The following is an 8,281-nucleotide window of genomic DNA, read 5'->3' as shown; positions in this document are numbered from 1 at the left end:
TTTCTTACTGATGGACTTTCTCGCTCTGCTCCATGCCTTTTGTTTCCGTCTAGATAATCGTTTGACGATAGTGTTTATCCATGGTTGGTGAAAGTTTTTAAGCTTTCCTTCGTTGGTACATGTTTGACATCATTTTTTTTAGGTGGTCGTTGATGGCAATGCAAACGACCTCAGTGATTTCTAGATGTTGATTAATTATGTTTTCACTAAAAAAGACGTGTTTCTGTCCGTAATTCGGCGATATTTGCATTTCTCGAAATACTAATAGGGTGCGATTTTTTGTGTGATTTTATTTGCTTAGATAGTTCTTTCTGTGATGAGGATGTCATGGTCACTCATGCCTGGAATGGTGTACACTTGACAATTAAATTTTGTCGATTTGTGATAAATAAGTCGATGATATTTGTACCCCTTGTTGGCTTTTTGTTTATGTGACTAAGGCAAAAATCTTTTCCAAAGACTGAACTATGCTCCGAGCGAGGCTCGAACCCAGGAATTCCGATCCGAAATCAAGTGTGATACCATAAGACCACATAGCCGCATAGTTAATTCGGAGTTACACATTTCCGAAATCGCAATTCACACGAGCCCGACAGCTTTGCTGTTCTAATGAATTTTTTTATGATTAAGTACCAAAATCAACACAGATGCATCTATATTAACCTAAACAAGTAAATTTAGATGTGAAACATTCTTCTTTGGGTCTATTTCAAAAGAAGATTGGAATAAGCATGGCGTCAGCCGCAATGCAATGCCGCAAAGTGATCTAGGGCGATGTGACTTGTTCAAAGCCACACAGCGCGGCGGGTATTCGAACTTTGTACCTTTCGAATACGAAGCAGAGACCGTACCACTATTTATTTCAACCAATAACATTTAAAAAACGAAGAAAAGAAAGAAAAAACAAAACAAATATAACAAAAACGAACAATTTTTTTTAAAAAGCAAGAAAAAAAGGGAAAAATTCCGTATTTCTGACTAAGTACTAATTCACAATATAGTTTCTACATCCGTCAATCAAAACACAATACAATAACATTTTGAGGTGACGAAAAACATTTCAAAACGATACATTTTGATCGACGTTTACTATTTCGCAGGTCTGATAACCAAACTTGTGTACTCGCTGTTTTAGTGGAAATACTCCCACACCAAGGCACTATAATATTGTCTATTACAAAAATGTTGAATCAAACCCATAATCGCCATCGGTTATCTAACTTGGAAATACCTGCACGTCGATTTCAATAAATAATCCAAGGTTTAGCCAGTGCAGTGTGAGCTTTAAAATTCAGACATTACAACAATGTAATGTCTGATTTTTAAGGCTCACACTGCACTGGCTAAACCTGGAATTATTTATTGAAATCGTCGTACATTACAACAATGGACAGAGGAAAGTCGTCGTACATTACAATAATGGACAGAAGAAAGTCGTCGTACATTACAACAATGGACAGAGGAAAGTCGTCGTACATTACAACAATGGACAGAGGAAAGTCGTCGTACATTACAACAATGGACAGAGGAAAGTCGTCGTACATTACAACAATGGACAGAGGAAAGTCGTCGTACATTACAACAATGGACAGAGGAAAGTCGTCGTACATTACAACAATGGACAGAGGAATGTCGTCGTATATTACAACAATGGACAGAGTAAAGTCATCGTACATTACAACAATGGACAGAGGAAAGTCGTCGTACATCAGAATGGACAGAGGAATGTCGTCGTACATTACAACAATGGACAGACAAAATCGTCGTACATTACAATGGACAGAGAAAAGTCGTCGTACATCAGAATGGACAGAGGAATGTCGTCGTACATTACAACAATGGACAGAGGAAAGTCGTCGTACATCAGAATGGACAGAGGAATGTCGTCGTACATTACAACAATGGACAGAGGAAAGTCGTCGTACATTACAATGGACAGAGGAATGTCGTCGTATATTACAACAATGGACAGAGGAATGTCGTCGTACATTACAACAATGGACAGAGGAATGTCGTCTTACATTACAACAATGGACAGAGAAAAGTTGTATTTGGTTACAACAATGGACAGAGAAAAGTCGTCGTACATTGCAACAATGAACAGAGGAAAGTCGTCGTCAATTACAACAATGGACAGAGGAAAGCCGTCGTACATTAAAACAATGGACAGAGGGAAGTCATCGTACATTACAACAATGGACAGAGGAAAGTCGTCGTACATTACAATGGACAGAGGAAAGTCGTCGTATATTACAACAATGGACAGAGGGAAGTCATCGTATATTACAACAATGGACAGAGGAAAGTCGTCGTACATCACAATGGACAGAGGAAAGTCGTCGTACATTACAATGGACAGAGGAAAGTCGTCGTACATTACAATGGACAGAGGAAAGTCGTCGTACATTACAATGGACCAAGGAAAGTCGTCGTGCATTACAATGGACAGAGAAAAGTCGTCGTAAATTACAATGGACCGAGGAAAGTCGTCGTACATTACAATGGACAGAGAAAAGCCGTCGTACATTACAACAATGGACAGAGGAAAGTCGTCGTACATTACAATGGACAGAGAAAAACCGTCGTACATTACAACAATGGACAGAGAAAAACCGTCGTACATTACAACAATGGACAGAGGAAAGTCATCGTACATTACAACAATGGACAGAGGAAAGTCATCGTACATTACAATGGACAGAGAAAAACCGTTGTACATTACAACAATGGACAGAGGAAACTCGTCGTACATTACAATGGACAGAGGAAAGTCGTCGTACATTACAACAATGGACAGAGGAAAGTCGTCGTACATTACAATGGACAGAGAAAAACCGTCGTACATTACAACAATGGACAGAGAAAAACCGTCGTACATTACAACAATGGACAGAGGAAAGTCATCGTACATTACAACAATGGACAGAGGAAAGTCATCGTACATTACAATGGACGGAGAAAAACCGTTGTACATTACAACAATGGACAGAGGAAAGTCGTCGTACATTACAAAGGACAGAGAAAAGTCGTCGTACATTACAACAATGGACAGAGGAAAGTCGTCGTACATTACAATGGACAGAGAAAAACCGTCGTACATTACAACAATGGACAGAGAAAAACCGTCGTACATTACAACAATGGACAGAGGAAAGTCATCGTACATTACAACAATGGACAGAGGAAAGTCGTCGTACATTACAATGGACAGAGGAATGTCGTCGTACATTACAACAATGGACAGAGGAAAGTCATCATACATTACAACAATAGACAGAAGAAAGTCATCGTACATTACAATGGACAGAGAAAAACCGTCGTACATTACAACAATCGACAGAGGAAAGTCGTTGTATATTACAACAATGGACAGAGGAAAGTCGTCGTACATTACAATGGACAGAGGAAAGTCGTCGTACATTACAATGGACAGAGGAAAGTCGTCGTACATTACAATGGACAGAGGAAAGTCATCTTATATTACAACAATGGACAGAGGAAAGTCGTTGTACATTACAACAATGGACAGAGGAAAGTCGTCGTACATTACAATGGACAGAGGAAACACGTTGTACATTACAATGGACAGAGGAAAGTCGTCGTATATTTCAAGAAAAATAATTATTTTACAAATAAAAATTGAAAAATATATCAAAGAAGAAAAAAAAATATTCTCTTACCTTGTTCAAGAAATTGATGATATCCGAGCTGGAGAAAGATGTGTTCACTTAGAAAACAATGAATTGAATGAACAATACATCGGATATGGAAATTTTAGGAGAGAGTGAGCACAGCTCTATATTTGCACTTTCGCTAATCCAAACAAACAATTTAAACGCCTAAAGCAAACATACATCTCTTTAAACACGGGGTTCGATCCTGCTTATATTAGCATCATGATTTATTGCTTCATTTTCAAATAGAGTACCAAGGGCGATGCGACTTGAGCTTTACATGATGAAGCCCGATTTGTACCCCTGCTTATTTAAGACTTGGTAAAAAGGACTTGGGTCTGTGGTTATAACAAAGTCATTAAAACAGAAAATTATAAATTGAAAGAAATTTTGCCTCACAATGAAAGGATTAAGACATCGTACACAGTCCATGTCACATCTCATGAATCCAAAAACTGAAATAGATGTAGACAAAATCTGTTACATTACATACTATACAATATGTGTCAACGTTATTATATTTGATGACGAGGAAACAACACACCAAGTCCCTGTTCATTTGTCTGACGTGTGCCATTCAAAACAATGTTTTATTGGTTATAAAGGATATGATAACGAAAGTAGAAATTCCCCAATATGTTTCCTTCTACAACAGTACTTTGAAAATGAAAGAAGTCCCAGGTTTGAGAGATTTTGGCAAGATAAGGGTCACTGTAATCAATCGATATTTAAAGGACAAGTTTTCTGTCCAAAATTCTTAAGCGTGTTTCTGTAAGAGTGAAACAGAATATAGAGTAATCTATTAAATGACAGTACAGACCTAGCGTGGCTCAGCTGGACATGGTCATTGCTTCGTACCCGGAAGGTACCGAGTTCTATCACCCGCCACTGCGATGAGTGTCTCGAGCAAGTCATCTCACCCAAGCTCAAAATGCGGCGCTGCACTGCGGCTGACGCCTGGGTTATTCCAGTCTTCCCTTGAATTAGACTTTAGAAAAAAATGGCCATATGAGATAATTAAAGAGATATAATCTAATTTTTTAATATCTTATTTGTAGTCTTTGAAAAGTTTTTGGCAGTCGGGATAGGGAATTGGTAAGAAATGAATGTAATCTTGTAAACTCTCACCTAAACTTGCTTTATTAATTGAGAAATCAACTCGCATTATTCAAAAAATAATACAATAACAACAATAGCATTTTTATCACCACCAAGACATCATCAACAACAACCACAACCACCACAACAACAACAACGACATTAACTACAACAGCAACAACATAATCAACAACCACGACTTCAAAAACAACCACAACCACCACAACAACAACAACGACATTAACCACAAGAGCAACAACATAATCAACAACCACGACTTCAAAAACAACCACAACCACCACAACAAGAAGATCAACATTAAACATAAAATTAACATGGATTACTTTTGTTATATTATATGTCACATCTACTGGCTTCATGCAGACTAAATTGTGTCCAGTAAAATTGGAAGATCTTTCTGTATATTATCAATGCGATATGAAATGGAGATTATAATAAATATAAATAACTATTACAATTTAAAGATTTTATAATTCAGTCAGACACCTGTTGCAGATGTTCAAACCCACGCTAGTTGCCTGGTGTTTACTTGGAACCAACTGTTCAATGGACGGAGACCTGCTGGTTCCCGATAGGACGTTTCGAGTTTAACAACACAGTGAAAACTACACAGTTGTTTAAATATTACATCTCCGTGGATTATTCAATCATCATATTATTGTTGTAAATGCTCCCTATTGTGTCACATTGATCACTTAATATTTGAGTATGTGTATGTGTGTGTGTTTGTGTGTGTGTTCGTGTGGGAGGTGTGTATGTGTGTGAGTTGTGTAAAGTGAGGGGAGTGTATAATGTGTGTGAGTATGTGTGTGTGAAATGGGGAGGTGTATATTTGTGAGAATCTTTGTTGAAGGAGGGAGTGACTATGTTTGAGTGTGTGTGTGTGTGTGTGTGTGTGTGTGTGTGGAAACGGGGGGCGGATGTTGTGAGTATGTGTGTAGAAGGGGTGGGATGTGTGTGAGAATGTATGTAGAGGGGGGGGGTGAGTATGTGTGTGTGGAAAGGGAGAGTATGTGTGTAGAAGGGGGGGGGGAGTGTATGTGTGTGAAAAAGGGGGGGGGGGGTGATGAGTATGTGCTTTGAAGGGGGGATGTGTATGTGTGTGGAAGGGGTTGTGTGTGTGTGTGTGTGCGTGTGTGTGTGAGTATGTGTGGTTATAAGGGGGGGGGGGAATGTATATGTGTGTGAGTATGTATTTGTTGAAGGAGTGTATATGTGTGTGAGTATGTGTTTGTGTGTGTTTTTGTGTGTATGTGTAGAAGGGGTATGTATTTGTGTGAGTATGTTTGTGTGTGTGTATGTGTGGAGGGGTATATATTTGTGTGAGTATATGTGTGTAGACAGGGGGTGTATGTGTGTGAGTATAATTGCTTTTGTCGGGCGTTATTTATTCCAACAATATGTAACACAAAACACATTGAATTGGTACACATCCGTGCACAAGCACCCTCTGTTCGCCTCTCGTTCTCTCTCTCTCTCTCTCTCTTTCTCTCTCTCTCTTTCTCTCTCTCTCTCTTTCTCTCTCTCTTTCTCTCTCTCTCTCTCTCTCTCTCTCTCTCTCTCTCTCTCTCCTCTCTCTCTCTCTCTCTCTTTCTCTCTCTCTTTCTCTCTCTCTCTTTTTCTCTCTCTTTCTCTCTCTCTCTCTCTTTCTTTCTCTCTCTCTCTCTCTCTCTCTCTCTCTCTCTCTGACACACAATACACACTCACATTTCAGGCCAAAAAACGACGTCACTCTTTGTTAATTCAGAAAAGCGAAAGGAGCCGACATTGTTATTGTCTCCTGGCACTTTTTTACTTACTTCATTTTTTTTGTTTGGTAATGACATTTTGAAGCCAACCAGCTCTTTTTTGCAAATATCATGAATTTGATATAGTTAGTATGATGTTCCTCAGCAGTGATTCCATACTCTCGTACAACAACTGATATCCCAATAGTTCCAGAACATTTTTCCAGTATCCGATCCATCTTGAGCTTGAGAATATTTTGAGTTTAGCACAGACGAAAGGAAAGTCTTTTGAATTTATACCGCATAAATCATGAGTTGAAAGCAATTGTGAAAAGACTCGAATCATCATCAAGTGAGATAGCTCAGGACTCATGTTGAGCATCCAATTTTAAGAATAATTGTCCATTGTCTTGTTTTTGTGAAATCTCCTTTACAGTTGGAGTTTTGTAGTGTGCACGTTTAATTTCGCAATTAAGGTCTTTTGGGTCTATACATACTCTGAGTTACCGCTAGATTTTCTGCTGAAGACAAGGGGTTTACCAAGTTTGCTGACCTGTATTTCTTCCCTATTACTCCAATTTAATAAAATAATAATAAAATTGAGCTTTATATAGCGCAATATCCACTAAATGTGCTCAAAGCGCTTTACAAGGGGTCCCTGATCACAGCAACAGTTAACATGTAGGACGGGACATGCCGCCTGTTAGGCGATATTATAATTTTCGGAAAACGACAACGCTGTTAATGGCAAGGTACTCATTTTACACCTGAGTATGATGAGAGAAATTGAGTAAAGGGCCTTTTCCAAGGACTTAACTATGCGCTTCTAAAACATTTGAAACGACCTCTTCAGATAAATGGGCAATTTCCTCGGTAGGTGAACGACCGGTGTTGCATATTTTTAAAGGTAATATGGAGCTGTAAATCATGGTTGTCTTTTTGTCATTCTGGATATTTTGTCAAGAGATAATCAAGAGATATATTTCATCCTCCTTCCGATTTTACAGTGCTGTTGATGTATACAAGGTTGACTTCCGTTGAAGCATTCAGTCCTAAATTGTTTGGGCTCTAGGAATCAACAAGTTGGAAATCTTAACTTTTCTCTTTGAACTCCTTAGATCAGCTGTTCCAACAAACTGTCCTCACCAATGGACCTCAATGATACGAAAGTAACACATTAGGGATCAGACCTGGCGTGAGATAAATATCTGAAAATGGGGAACGAGACAGTGCCAGGCAATGCGAGAAAGCAAAATGCAAGAAAGAACCCAATGAACCTGAACTTTGATCCCCAGTCGAGGTTGGCTGATTTATTTTGATGTATTTTTTATTTCTTGTATTGTTCTTCCTGCTTTCGCCTGGCACTGTTTCATAGAGACAATTATTCAAATCTTTATCAGATCTTTATCTTATTCCAGGGCCTGCTCTAAAATCTGTCACTTTAATAGCAATGAGATATAAGCGGGAATTTCATTCCCTAGAGTTTCACCCAGAGATTTTCTATCTTTTGATTTCAGTATCATTAAAAATATATTAATTATACAACATAGAGGGTAGCTGGCCCCAGTTTTGGATAGACTGTAAGCCTTTTTATGGCAAGGGAAATCAATTCCATTAAGCCGGATGCATTACTCTGTGTAAAGTAAAATTGGTTTTTGAATGGCCCATCCACAAGCCTTTGGTATATATCACGGTTCAGTTGTTGATGCAAATTTGTATCCATAGATGTTTGATCAAATCTATGTCTCGATGTTGCATCCT

General features: G+C 38.5%; 1 protein-coding gene across 1 annotated transcript in view; it reads right to left on the bottom strand.

Moving 5' to 3' along the window:
* LOC144959057 (tRNA wybutosine-synthesizing protein 5-like) overlaps positions 1-3,997 on the bottom strand; it is a 29,967-nt gene extending 25,970 nt beyond the window's left edge. Inside the window, exon 1 of the mRNA XM_078891412.1 lies at positions 3,681-3,997. The gene's annotated coding sequence lies outside the window, so the exon portion shown is untranslated. The remainder of the gene's footprint in view (positions 1-3,680) is intronic.
* Between the last annotated feature and the right edge of the window lie 4,284 nt (positions 3,998-8,281).

Source organism: Berghia stephanieae, chromosome 13, assembly GCF_034508935.2.
Source record: "Berghia stephanieae isolate SIO BIC M18660-M18661 chromosome 13, UCSD_Bste_1.3, whole genome shotgun sequence".
NCBI lineage: Eukaryota > Metazoa > Mollusca > Gastropoda > Nudibranchia > Aeolidiidae > Berghia > Berghia stephanieae.
This window is presented reverse-complemented; position numbering and strand designations above follow the sequence as displayed.